Raw genomic sequence first — 14,994 nt, 5'->3', positions numbered from 1 at the left:
TATAATTGCATCTATACTAATCCTACCAGGTGTTCTGTATTACAAAAGTGCTTCTATTGTGACATTTTGATACAAGCAAAACTGTATTATCTGCACTATTATTTACTTACTGGTACTTCATTTTATTATTGGCTTGTTAAAAGTTAATTTTTTACCATATGTAAGTTGACAAAATCATAGGAACCATGTTTTGAGGGGTAAATCAAACACAAATAAATAAATCCTAAATGTTTTTGTTGTGCAAAAAGTATGACATTGTGTCTTAAACCGTTTTCATTTTCCACTCAATTGTGTAATTGCAAGGGAAGTAAGCTAATAGGTATCTCTGCTTATAAGTACAAGCCCAAGGCAAGAGTTGTCATTCTTTGTGGATCACAACTTTAAATTAAAAATTTAAACTTCTGTTATTGATATTAACAAAACTATCATAAACTTCACATTTGTGAAATCATTTTTTTTTTCATTTCTAGGACTTGGGAATCAATTTCTAGACTTTATTTAATATATTACTATCATTGAAAATTTTAGGGTCTATCTCTATATATAGGAAAAGACTTTAAAAATATTCTTGTCTGAAAATGCAAGGCCTAGGCTTTTGATATTTGGTATGTTGTGTTGCTTGGTGGTTCTCTACCAAAATTGTTCAAATTATGCCCCTGGGATGAGAAGAGGCCCTGCCCTGCCCTGGGGGTCCCAAGTTTTACATTGACTTATATAGGAAAAAACTTTAAAAATCCTCTTGTCTGAAAGTTCAAGGCCTAGGCCTTAAAACTGACTTTCAGTGACCACGAATGTGACTTGCTGACCTACTCTCTTAATATTTTAGCATCAGTTTGACATTTGAAACATGTTCACACAACTGGGAAAAGATTTCAATGCTTACTTATATTTGACTGTCTTACCTGATCTCTTACACTAGTCGAGATATTTCATATCATGACATAAGAGCCGTATGGGGAATACGTTTGTTGTTGTTGTTTTCTAGTTACAGGTGGCAGATTTCAATACTTGTGCTATATTTTACCTTTTGTCTTATGACAGGTGGGCGATCCAGGGTCATCATTTATCTTTACCTTTGGCTTACTTCAATTTTTTTTGTTACATTGAAAGTCTTTCTTCTAATTTCAAATCTTTGGCTCACTTAAAATTCTTTTGAATTTGAATCTTTGTGTTCTTGTAAAATCTTTGGTTTCATAAAAATCTTTCTTTTGAATTTGAATCGTTGTATCCCTTTCAAATCTTTGGCTTCATTTTAAATCATTTTTCTCATTTTATATCTTTGGCTTGCTTTAAATTCTTTTGTTTCATTAAAAGTCTTTCTTCTGATTTTAAATCTTTGGCTCACTTAAAATTCTTTGGTTTAATTTAAAATCTTTCTTTTGAATTTGAATCTTTGTGTCCCTTTAAAATCTTTGGTTTCATTTTAATCATTTTTCTCATTATTTATCTTTGGCTTGCTTTAAATTCTTTTGTTTCATTAAAAAAATTTCTTTCGATTTGAAATCATTGGCTCACTTAAAATTCTTTAGTTTCATTTTAAATCTTTGCGTCACTTAAAATTCTTTTGTTTCATTAAATGTCTTTCATTTGATTTTAAATCTTTGGGTCACTTAAAATTCTTTCGTTTCTTTAAAATCTTTCTTTTGAATTTAAATCTTTGTGTCCCTTTAAAATCTTTGGTTTCATTTTAAATCATTTTTCTCATTTTTTATCTTTGGCTCACTTAAAAGTCTTCTGTTTCATTTCAAGTTTCTTTTGAATGAGAATTGTTGTGTCCATTTCAAATCTTTGGTTTGCTTTAAATTCTTTTGTTTCATTAAACGTCTTTCATCTGATTTTAAATCTTTGGCTCACTTAAAATTCTTTGGTTTCTTTTAAAATCTTTCTTTTGAATTTGAGTCATTGTGTTCTTTTCAAATCTTTGGCTTGCTTTAAATTCTTTGGTTTCATTAAAAGTCTTTCTTCTGATTTTAAATCTTTGGCTCACTTAAAATTCTTTGGTTTCATTTCAGATCTTTTTTTTTTAAATTTTAATCTTTGTGACCCTTTAAAATCTTTGGTTTCATTTTAAATCATTTATCTCATTTCCAATATATCGGAAACTTTAACAACCTTCTTGTATGAACATACTGGCCCAAGTTTGATGTAATTTCACACAAAATTTAATGGTCCTTGTGTGACTCATCTCTACAGGAATACGGTCAGTAATTCGGTCGAAAATGTGCTTCAGTGGTGTATCGAAAGAAGTCCATAATAAATAGATCCTAATTTTCCCATTTTCTGCGCAAATTCGTGTAGAATGAGTGCTTTAATCACACTTTTTCACTACTAGAATACATTCTGCATGAAATGAGACGGTTTTCATGTTCATACAACCCACATGGCAAGTTTTGCAGATCGAAACCGGAAGTAGGTGTTTATTGCGCGGAGGAGAGCAAATATGTGCCATTTTTAGAGTAGCAGACCACAACTGACTGGCATTTCACTAGGAACTATTCAACCCCCTATTTTCTTTTCACTTTTTCTTTAATTTGTGATAGAACTTTCATGAAAAATTGGTGTAGGAAAAAGTGATGTTCTCTAAAGATAAGTAAAGACGACATGAAGTTGTCGTTTTTTATATGAAACAAAGAAGGATTTGAATTACTGACCTTCAACCTACAAAGATTGATTCATCAAAAAACATGGCCACCAGAGAGCATGGTCACTTTTCCCTATACGTGTATAGTGGAAACTTTAAAAATCTTCTTGTATGAAATTGCTGACCAGATTTTAAGATAATTTCACACAAATGGTCCTTTTGTGACCCTCTACCAAGAGTGCAATTTTTTCTGATTCATCAAAAAACACGGGCTCCAAGGTCAGTGGTCACTTTTCCCTATGTGTATAAAATTAATGGAAAGTTTACAAATCTTCTTTGAAAATGCTTGCCCGATTTTAAAATAATTTCACACAAATGGTCCTTGTGTGATCCACTAACAAAATTGTTCAAATTATTCTGATTCGTTAAAAAACATTGCGGCCAGAGGGCATGGTCACTTTTCATCAACAGTTTCTTTAAACAACATCTCCTCCAATACGACTGAATGGATTTTGATGAAACTTTACACAAATGATCTCTGGATAGCCCTCTTTCAAAGTTGTTCAAATGGTTTTTGTTCATTGAACATAATTATGGGTCTTTTTTTGTTAGAAATCTGTTTTCAGCTATTAGACTTTTCTATATTTTCTATAGAGCTTTGATATTTGGTATGTGATAGAAGGGTGCGACTCTCTACCATAATGGTCTAAACTTTTGCCCTAAGGTCAAAAATGGCCATGCCCCTGTGTGTGATATGTACTTACTATAGGCTTATATATAAGAAACTTTGAAAATCTTCTTCTCTGAATCAAAAATAGCTAGAGCCTTGATATTTGGCATGACTGTGATATCAGAGTTGTACTGTCTACCATAATTGTTCAAATTATTGCCCTATGTTCAAAAATATATGGGATATGTATATAATATAGGCTAACATAGAAGAAACCTAACTTTGTACCAGTATGTTACACAAACATGCTTGAATCCTTTTACACAGGTGATCACTTTAGGGTCAGTGATCCTCTTGTTATTAAGTGGGACTTTTCGGAAATTATTTTTGTGTCAAAATATGAAAACAAATAAGGGGATTATGCCTTTAGAGCATCAGTAAGTTGATTTCTAACATCACTGACCATGTTTAAATCATAAAAAGTGCAGTTTTTTTCCTTGGATAATTTTTTTTCTCAACATTTTGTTAAAAGTTGAGAAAAAAAATTATCCTAGGCCATAAAAACATTGAGGGTCGGGCCAAAAATTTAGGGTAGGTCGGGATACAGGAAACAAACAATTTTTTTAGGCCTTATAATAAACAGCAGGCCCAATTTTAAATTCATTGTCAGAAACTGCTGGCCCTTTACAAAGATTGTCGCATATACTGTTTCATAATAATTTCACAGACATTTTCCTTGCATAATCATTAATTTTTCCAAAACTGTTGAAGCAAGCAGTGAATCTTAGGTGAGCGACCTAGGGCCATCATGACCCTCATGTTTTAGTTGTGCCACTCAAAATTCTAAATCCAAGATGGCAGACTTGGGCTTAACAAAATTTATTATCAGTATTCAAGACTGGTGAATACTTTGAACAACAAAAATGATTCGACATCATAGATGTGGCAGATAATGCTGTGGGAAAAAAAAAGAAAATCTTATTTTTGAATCATTAATTACTACAATTCGAGGGCTCAGCGCGAAACTATTGTAACTTATATTCTTGAAATTGTTCAGGAGAAGGAAAAAACTGTTTCTTTTTTTAAAAAATTCATAATATTAGATAAGATTTAAGTATACTGTGTAAAAATGTTATGCATTTAGCTATTGAGAGCTTAAACCATGATAATATTGTAAATTTTTGATAGATTTGGAATAATGTCACTTACAATACTTTCACGCTGAAAATCCAATATGAATGCCTACAAAATTTAGCGTGAAACTATGGTAACTGACTTTTTTTCTAACAAATACAAAATATGATATTGTTATCCATCTCAGTGTCTGAAGTTAAAAACCAGAATGCTTTTAATGAGTAAAAACAAATTTCAAGGCAAGTCACTTACAATAGTTTTGCGCTGAAAATCCAACAATGAGAACCATAAATCTCAGCGCGAAACTATTGTATCTGAACGTTTTTGTCTGACAATTTCACCCTAGTTTTGAACCTTCAATTACTTTCATACTGTTTTAGTTAAAAAAAAAAATGTAATGATTTTGAAGGGGTCAAAACCAAATATCTTTTCTTCAGTAGTATGCTAAATTAAGCTATTTCCATTCTACTATTTTATGTAGAATTTATACGTTTGCTTCACACATTATGAACAGACAATCAAACTAAAAGTAGGTATCTTGCATGTTTGTTGTGATACAACATTTGTATACAAATGGTATTTCAATATTGTAATAGAATATATATACATGAAAATAAAAATAAAATATTTTGTTGACCATGATGATAATACACAATCTTATCCAGTATGGTTTTGAATAACACTGTAAAAGCAAGAATAAGAGCTATCAAATACACCAAAGTGGGGAATTTTCCAACAAATTCTTATAACAGCTAGCTAGCAGGAAATTCAAGGGTGTAAACTAAAATGACAAATGATGCATACTAAGCACAGGGTTCTGTCTCATTTTGTTATTCACTGCTAAGCATTACAAAACCTGCGAAGTAACATTATTTGAATCAGCAAAGAACAAAGCTCAACTACAATAGTTTAATAATAGTTTAGCTTCCAGTTTACTTAATAAAAAAAAAGAATTAATATACAATGTACCTCACTTAAGCTATTTTTCTCTCGAGTCTTAAAAATAATTCCCAGAAGATCACGGGAAAGTATAAAATAAAATTCCTTTGCTGCGACAATTTTTTAAGAGACACAAGAGCTGTCACAGGAGTGACAAATAATACCCCCACAATACGGCTTTGTCACAGAAGTACGGCAAATTTTAAGTTGGAAAGGGACCATAACTGCGTCAAAAAATAGGTGGTTTGTAGTTGAAGTCAAACCTGTATTTCATGAGGTAAAACCTGTGTACCAAGATTTATTTATATATAATAAATCGATCAAGCCTTTCATGAGTTATTGCCCAGAAACCATGAAAACAGACAGACCGATAAGCTTATTCCTATAATACCTCCCACTTTGTGTCAATTCGCCGTAAAACCCAACTCACTCACTCACTATATACCATCCCCCACCTAACTTTGTTTGTGGGGGTATAAAAATGTGTATAAGCAAATATCATGATTTTGAGTATTCCTTATAAAATTTGAAATAAATTGCAGAGCATTAGATTTTAATGCCCCCCTTCGAAGAAGAAGGGGTATATTGTTTTGCAGATGTCGGTCAGTCTGTCTGTGTCATTTCTCAACTGGTTAAGCACTGGGTACATCTGAAGTACATGGAGAACGGCTTAGCAAACTGACATTGTGGACAGACCCTTTAAACTTATGGTCTTTATTATTTGATGAAATTTCAACAAATGAAGTCCATTCCAATGGACCTTTTGTTTACTTGTGTCAAATTCAAAATTGTTCAGTTTATCTGCCAAAAAAGTCATTTAAGAGACTAACCATTTGAACTTTTGTGGGGGTGGGGGCTGAGATTTTACTCTGAGTCAAAATTTTATTTTCTTCGCTTTCTATTAAAGTCAGAATTTTTTTTTCAGAACTTGAAGGTCAAAATATTTTTTTCTAGAGTAAACCAGAGGTTTTTTGTTCAAAATAGTTTTTGTTATTAAAAAAAAAAACAAAATAAAAAACAACAACACACACACGATAAAGAAATACATTCTGTTCTGTATTGAGTAATTTGCTTTAGAAGGTACACATGAAATAGCTTAAAATACAAATCCCTTTGATTTTTATAATTATTTAATTCTTATACTTCTATACGCAAAATGGTTAAACAAGGTGATCGGTAACACTGACAGATGTTCCATGAAATTACAGTAACAAAAGGGTCTTTACAGACACCGAGGTTGTGTTAAGGAAAAATGTGGTCGAGTTGTGGTACTTTAATACTACACTCCAAAGCCTGGGAAGCCGTTGATAATATTTTGCTTTGTCAGAATAAATCATACCTAATATCTATGCATTAAAGATCCCGATTAATTTGCGCTACTCGGTGTTAATTGGCATTCATCGTGTTTCTGATATTATCAATGCCTGGGGAAATCTGAAGGAGTTTCCATGTCACTACTGATTATCCATTTTCTGTAAATAACCTAATTAACAATTGATCATATTTGTGCTTGTTTGAAATGAAAACGAGGCAATGCTGCCAAAAATTAGGCAATTTTCATAGATAATTAGGTCTGCATTAACATAACATCTTTCAATTTGATAGCTATAATGACGCACATTTAAGTTTATTCTGACATATTTAATAGTCATTACAACTTGCTGGAAAAACTGTGGTAGGTACAAACTAGTGTATGTCTATGACCTGGAAATGTTCCGAAACCTTCGTAAGTACATGATTCCGATCTGTCTCTTCCGTGAGAATTCTGTTTCTATTTTTGGATTATTGCTTTCAGAAGTTATCGTTCTTTATCATACACCAGCATATCTCGAGTGTAATATAGGTGGTGCTGCGGTCAAAAAACAGGCTTCCCAGGCTGTCAATTTGCAGGTAGAAACAAGGAGCTGTGTTCAATAAACGCTTGATGCCCCCGGTGGCATCCTTGTCGATAGATTTTGCACCAAATTGAGGTCAGGGTCAAGGTCAAACTGAGGTCAGGTGATGTTTGAAGATGAGGAATGGTCACAGTTTACATCTGTATTAGTATCAATTCATTCTTGTAAGCAGTATTGATGTTAGATGAAACGGTCCCACTTGGTTAACCAAGAGATAGCCCTTATAAAGCAACCTAAGTCCAAAATGAGGTCAAGGTCAAACTGAGGTCAGGTGATGTCTGAAGATGAGGAATGGTCACAAGTTACATCTCCATAACTATCAAGTCATTCTAGATAAGGGTATTGATGCTAGACGAAACGGTCCCATTTGGTTAACCTCGTACAGATTAACGGACGGACAGGACAATCAGTAGATGCCAGGGGGGGGGGGGGGGGGGGCATAAAAAATTGTTAAAAATTGTCAGACTGGATTCCCAGGCTATGCACTCCCCTCCCTCTCTCGGATCTCAATTAATATGGAAAGTATCAGGGGAAATATTTGAACTGTACAAGTAGCTCTGGAGCACTGTGATATATATTTGGAGAAATTAATAATATTCTAGTTTGGAATTGTCACGCCAAGGCCTTTGTACTTAATAGGTCATTCTGCTAATAGCTGCCTGTACCTGTTTTAGCCTATAAATTTTTAATGATTGCTTTTAGGTTAAACAAAGGTCAAAATTATTTTAGAATTTATTCAAGGTACAAGCAGTCTTGTTGGTAGTGTAAAACAAGAGCTGTCCGTAAGACAGCCAATACTCGACTATTTAAATTATTGTCCCAGAAGCAGGAAAATGTTTCCCTAAATGTTAAAATATCTATAGAATTTCAATCCCGTATCTGCATTAGTTTTGGAGATAGTAACTTGCATGCAAAACTTTAACCAGAAGTTTTATATTCAGAAGGGGACATAATTTGACCAAAATGCATGTCAGACTTATGGGACTTGATGCAATCAACTAGTTTTATAACCCCAAAGGCACATGACTGTGAAGTTTCAATTTGATATCTGCATTTGTTCTGCAGATTGGAACTTGCATGCAAAACTTTAACCAGAATTTTCTAAGGTCTTAAAGGAGGCATAATTTGCCCAAATTACATGTCAGAGTTATGGGACTTGACCCAGTGAAGTTGGTAATTGATCTAGAAAAATTAAAAATAAGTTTCAAATATATATGCCTTTAAGTAATAGCTGTATGTACTTGCTCGCAAAACTTTAACTAGGATTTTCTAAGTCAAAAAGGGGGCATAATTTGCCCATAATACATGTCAGATTTATGGGACTTGACCCAGTGAAGTTGGTAATTGATATAGATAAATTAAAAATAAGTTTCTAATAAGTATACTAGTGTGTATCATTTTTATCAAAGTTGGGGTAGGGGTGCCAGGGTGGGGATATCGTGGAAGGAGGCCCCAGCCTGCAAAACTTTGGTATTTAAACCCAAAGTCCTGCAGTTTTAACAGAAAATTATTTCTGTCATCAATAATTTTGCACTTTTTTACCAGAAGACTAGTTCTATTTTAATTGATTTTTTCTATCATAAAGAGTTAAAAAAAATCATAAGTATTTTTATTTCAGTTTTTTAGTTTGTCTGACTTTAAAAAAAAATCTACAAGATACTGTCGTCACTTGATCGTCGGTGTCTGTGTCGGCGTCAGCGTTGGTTTAAATTTTGTTTAGGTTCAAATTTTCTAAAACATTGTAAAAGCTACAGCTTTGAAACTTTGCACACTTTTATACCATCATTAGATGACTATGCAGGCAAAGAAATAAATCTGGTATGCATTTTTTTGTCGGAATTATGGTCTTTTTTGTACTAAGAAAATTTTAGTTTCTTGGATAAAATTTTGGTTATGTCCACCTTTTCTCAGAAACTGTAAAAGCTACATCTTTGATACTTTGCATACTTGTTTATCATCATTAGGAGACTATGTAGGCCAAGACCAATAACTCTGATACATGTATGCATTTTGATAGAAATATTGTCTTTTCTGTGCTTATAAAATTTGAGTTTATTGGTTAAAGCTTTGAAACTTTACACAACTGTTTATCATCATTAGGGGACTATGTAGGCCAAGACCCATAACTGTGATATGCATTTTGTTAGAATTATGGCCCTTTTTGTACTTAGAAAATTTGAATTTATTGGTTTAGCTTTTTTGTTTAGGTCAACTTTTCTAAAAACTATAAGCGGTACAGCTTTGAAACTTAAGAGGACAATGTAGGTATTCAAGAACCATAACTCTAACTTAGATTTTATCAGAATTATGGCCCTTTTTGTACTTAGAAAATTTGAACAAAACTCTTTTTCTTAAATATTGTCCAGCACTTGCATACAAGCGATGGCACCCATAGGCAGTGCACTTGTTTAGTCTAATAGTATCTTTTTGAGAACTATTTTCTATAAAATTGTCATCTCACTTTTTAAAAGTGTTGCAACCTTTATATGTATGATGGTTGTATTGGGTTCTCCCCCAGACAGAAAATTTTGAAATTTGTGCATGCCAAATCCTGAATTCTAATTATGGCAGTATGTTACTTTAGGTGAATTATGTCCAATTGTCCAATTATCCTTGAAAAAAATATACTTTTGTGTAGTATCATTGGTGTTTGTTTCAAAAGTTAAATGCAGAATTCTAGTGAGCTTTTAAGATAAAATTATCTGTATATTCTTATAAATAAGAAGGAAAGGTAGGTATAATAGTACTAAATAGGTAATCAAACAACACTTCCAGACTATTGAGGTATAATGGCAAAAAGAAAAAAAATCCTCATTTTATTCCTAGTTAAATTGGCATTTTCATGTTTTATGTAGCCAACTCCAGTGGACCTATCCTTGACATTCTTGTAGCATTTTCAAGGATATTTTTTGCATTTATAGAAACCTAAACAAACCTTATAACTTATGTGTTCATACCCACATTTTAGCTGTCAGTTTAGAAGAGATAGTGTTGACCTGTAAGACAAAAAATCTCCCCTGGAAGATCTATACCTGGCTCCTTCTTTTCTTGGTGTTTCTGTGATTTATAGGTCAGCTTGTAATTCTTTTTTAGAAAGAGCCTGTCTATGTGCTACAGTTCTCAGAAGATTGCTAATTGTATAAAGAATATTATAGCAAATAAATAAATAAAAAAGTTCAGTTCCTTTGAAGTCAGTTTTTTTTTCTTCATGCTGAAGCCAGAATTTTTTTTTTCCAGCAAATCCAAAACCAATTTTTTTTCTCTCTAAAAAATTCCAACCCCCTAACAGTCAGTCCTGACACACAATATGCAATCTTCAAACCAAAAATACCAACAATGATACAAATGGAACCTCTAAAAACATGACATTTTAAAGCAAAATGAATTTTGCTAGGTATTGTAACTGACTCAACTAGATTTTTTTCCAGCGCGAAACTATTGTAACTACACTTTTTCCTTTTTTCTCTCTCGTCAGATGAAGAAGCTATTTCTATACCAGTGTACTATATAACAGACCTTGAAATGAATGACAAAAGTACATTAATTATTATATGGATACAGTTACAATACTTTTGTACCAATGTAAAATTTAAAAATCTTTGTGCGAAACTATTGTAAGTGCACTAGTACACTTACAATAGTTTCGCACTGAAAGTATAAATGAAATGCACATACAATAAAATGACAAATATCATTTTTCTCCTTTTTTTGTTGGAACTGAACTCCAATATTTTTTCACATATTGGAGGATATAAAAAGATCTATAAATCTGCAAAAAGATCATTTTAGGCCAGAATGTCACTTACAATAGTTTCGCGCTGAGCCCACGAATTGTACAAAACTTGAATAAATATTGTAATTTAAATATTTTCTTTGTTTGCTTTAATATTATATTTTCTTTGGTTATAGGAAAAAAAGATTCCGGTTACTAAAATTATATATTTTATGGCAAGAGTTACCAGATTTTGACACAGTTTTTAGCCCACCATCATCAGATGGTGGGCTATTAAAATCACTCTGCGTCCGTGGTCCGTCCGTCCGTCATTCCGTCCGTCCGTTAACAATTTCTCGTTATCGCATCTCCTCAGAAACTACTGGGGGGATTTTGACCAAACTTTGTCAGAATGATGTATTGGTACCCTAGTTGTGTCCCCCTGAAAATCAGACTGGTTCAACAATTTATGAGTGAGTTATGGCCCTTTGTTTATTTCTATAATTTATATAGATTTATATAGGGAAAAACTTTGAAAACCTTCTTGTCCAAAATCACAGAGCCTAGGGCTTTGATATTTGGTATGAAGCATCATCTAGTGGTCCTCTACCAAGATGATTCAAATTATTCTCTGGGGTCAAATATGGCCCCGCCTGGGGTCACATGGTTTATATAGACTTATATAGGGAAAAACTTTGAATAACCTCTTGTCCAAAACCACAGGGCCTAGGCTTTGATATTTTGTATGTGACATCATCTAGTGGTCTTTAACTAAGATTGTTCAAATTATACCCCTAGGTCAAATATGGCCCCGCCCTGGGGGTCATATGGTTTACATAGACTTATATAGGGAAAAACTTTGAAAATCTTGTCCAAACCACAAAGCCTAGGGCTTTGATACTTGTAATGTAGCATCATCTAGTGGTTCTCTACCAAGTATGTTCAAATTATCCTCCTAGGGTTAAATATGGCCCCGCCCCGGGGGTCACATGGTTCATATAGACTTATATAGGGAAAAGCTTTTAAAATGTTCTTGTCAGTAACTACAACATTCAAACTTGGACCACATATATATTTTTGAGTGGCAAGATGAACCTTAACATGAGTTGACCTTGATTTTGACCTAGTGACCTACTTTCACATTTCTGTAGCTACAGCCTTCAAATTTGGACCACATGCATAATTTTGGGCACTGGAAAAAACTTTGACCTTTATTTTGACCTAGTGACCTACTTTAACATTTTTGAAGGTACAGGCATCAAATTTGGACCATATACATAGTTTCGTGTTTCAAAATGAAATTTGACATTGATTTTGACCTAGTGACCTACTTTCACATTTCTCAAGCTACAGCCTTCAAATTTGGACTACATGCATAGTTTTGTGTACCGAAAAAAACTTTGACCTTGACATTGACCTAGTGACCTACTTTCACATTTTTGAAGGTACAGGCTTCAAATTTGGACCACATGCATAGTTTTGTATTCTGAAATAAAATTTGACCTTGATTTTGACCTAGTGACCTACTTTTACATTTCTCAAGCTACAGCCTTCAAATTTGGACCACTTGCATAGTTTTGTGTACTGAAATGACCTTTGACCTTTACATTGACCTAGTGACCTACTTTCACATTTTCAAGGTACAGGCTTCAAATTTGGACCACATGCATAGTTTTGTATTCCGAAATAAAATTTGACCTTGATTTTGACCTAGTGACCTACTTTTGCATTTCTGAAGCTACAGCCTTCAAATTTGGACCACATGCATAGTTTTGTGTACCGAAACAAACTTTGACCTTTACATTGACCGAGTGACCTACTTCCACATTTTTGAAGGTACAGGCTTCAAATTTGGACCACATGCATAGTTTTGTATTCCGAAGTAAAATTTGACCTGGATTTTGACCTAGTGACCTACTTTTACATTTCTCAAGCTACAGCCTTCAAATTTGGACCACTTGCATAGTTTTGTGTACCGAAATTAACTTTGACCTTAAGATAGACCTAGTGACCTACTTTCACATTTCTGTAGCTACAGGCTTCAAATTTAGGACCACATGCATAGTTTTGTGTACCGAAACAAACTTTGACCTTGACATTGACCTAGTTACCTACTTTCACATTTTTGAAGGTACAGGCTTCAAATTTGGACCACATGCATAGATTTGTGTTGTGTACGGAAATGAAATTTGACCTTGAGCTAGTCAATAAGTCTTGAAATTTGGAACACTCAAAAATGGCACATTGGTGGGCGCCAAGATCACTCTGTGATCTCTTGTTTCACTTTTACTGTAAAAAGAGTAATTTAAGTTTAAACAGGGCCAGTATCATCCAAACTTCCAAGTCAGAAAGGCACAAGTGGTTACTATCAAACAGCAAGATGTACCTTCACAGCTTAGCACATATTTTACACATGCCATATAATTCATAGTATTTTAATACGCTTTTTTTAATCATTGATGAATACAGATCCTAAAATTGCCCTACAAAATATTAAAGCAGCTGGCATTATAATGAACAAGTTCATCCGTAGAAGCCTGCCCACTTAGCTCAATAGGGAGAGCTCAGATATAAGGATCATGGAGTTGAGAGTGCAATCCTTGGGTAAGGCATATCTTCTCGATGAATATTTGATCAAAGACATTGTGTCTGAAATCATTCGCTCTCCACATCTGATTCATGTCATGAATTTGGCAGTCACTTGCAGAGAAAAGTTTTTACTAGTACAGAATCCAGGAACTCTAATTAGGTAACTACCCACCGTTACATAACTGAAATACTGTTGAAAAACGACAAACCCAAAACAAACATGGTCCGCAGACAGTCTTACAAAAAATAGCTTGCCTTGCTACATTTGTTCTCTCCATTGTCTGAGCAAAACTACAGAAGGAATACATTTATCATTTATATAGATTGTGTGTAGAGTTTGTTGAGTGGCAGAAATATCAATCCAGTTTTCTCCTGTTTAAGTTGGGTAGGGTGTCAGGAGGTATCATCAGTAGCCCCCTCCCACTTTGCCAATCGTCTAGGCATATATTTATGTGGGGGCATATAGCATTGCTGCTGTCAGTACGTCCCAAAATCTTGTGTCCAACTCCTCCCACACTATATCAGCCTGATTTGCTTCGAACTGACAGGTGAACAAGCTTGATGTGCAGGTGACCTTAAAGGAAGGAACTTTTGCTGGGACTATTTTTACTTTGTTAGTTTTGCTATATAGAATATAGAGAAAAATATTCTGTGTTCAACTCCTCAAACACTATTGAATGGATATGCTTGAAAGTTTCACAGATGAAGGACCTTGATGTTAAGATGACCATAAATGACTTTTTCTGTTGCTATTTTTCTAGAAATATGATCCTTTCTTAAGTTCAGAAAGTAGGCCATGGTAAAGAAATTTGGTGTGTTCAACTCCTCATACACTTTTTGAAAGAATGGATTCAAAGTTGCTCAGATGCACAATCTTATCTGAATACAATTTGTTTCATACTCTTAGTCAAACATCCTTCATGTGAAGATGGTCTGTACTAAAAACTTTGCTGTTGGGTATGGCGCAGTATGTGGGGACATCCGTGTCCTATGGACACAATTCTAGTTCCAGGCTGTCCAGCACCTTCTGACAAAAATTTAGGGTGATTTTAAATAAACTTAGTGCTAGAAGTAGGAATTTGTTACAATTTCTTCGATATTTTCTGGCAAAAATTAAGAATGTTTACTAAACTTTAGACCTTTAGAATTCACACCTCTGTCATCCAGTCACAGCCAATAACAGACTGAACCCATGGAACCACAGGTCACTTGTCTATAAACTGGATAAAACTGCTTGCACTGAATAAGGCCTATATAACTACATTAAAACATATTTAGCATGAAATAATTCCCAAACTCCAATTTTATATTAAAACAAATATGAATTTAGGGAAAAAAAGTAGGGAATTTTTAGGAATTCCCGTTGATTTTTTATTTTTTCTAGGAATTATAGCCAAATTGAAAGAAAGTAGGAATTTTAGGGACACTGTAGTTCTGTATTACTATGGAGCATTTGCATCATTTTAGCCAGCTG

Source organism: Mercenaria mercenaria, chromosome 3 (assembly GCF_021730395.1).
Source record: "Mercenaria mercenaria strain notata chromosome 3, MADL_Memer_1, whole genome shotgun sequence".
NCBI lineage: Eukaryota > Metazoa > Mollusca > Bivalvia > Venerida > Veneridae > Mercenaria > Mercenaria mercenaria.
This window is presented reverse-complemented; position numbering follows the sequence as displayed.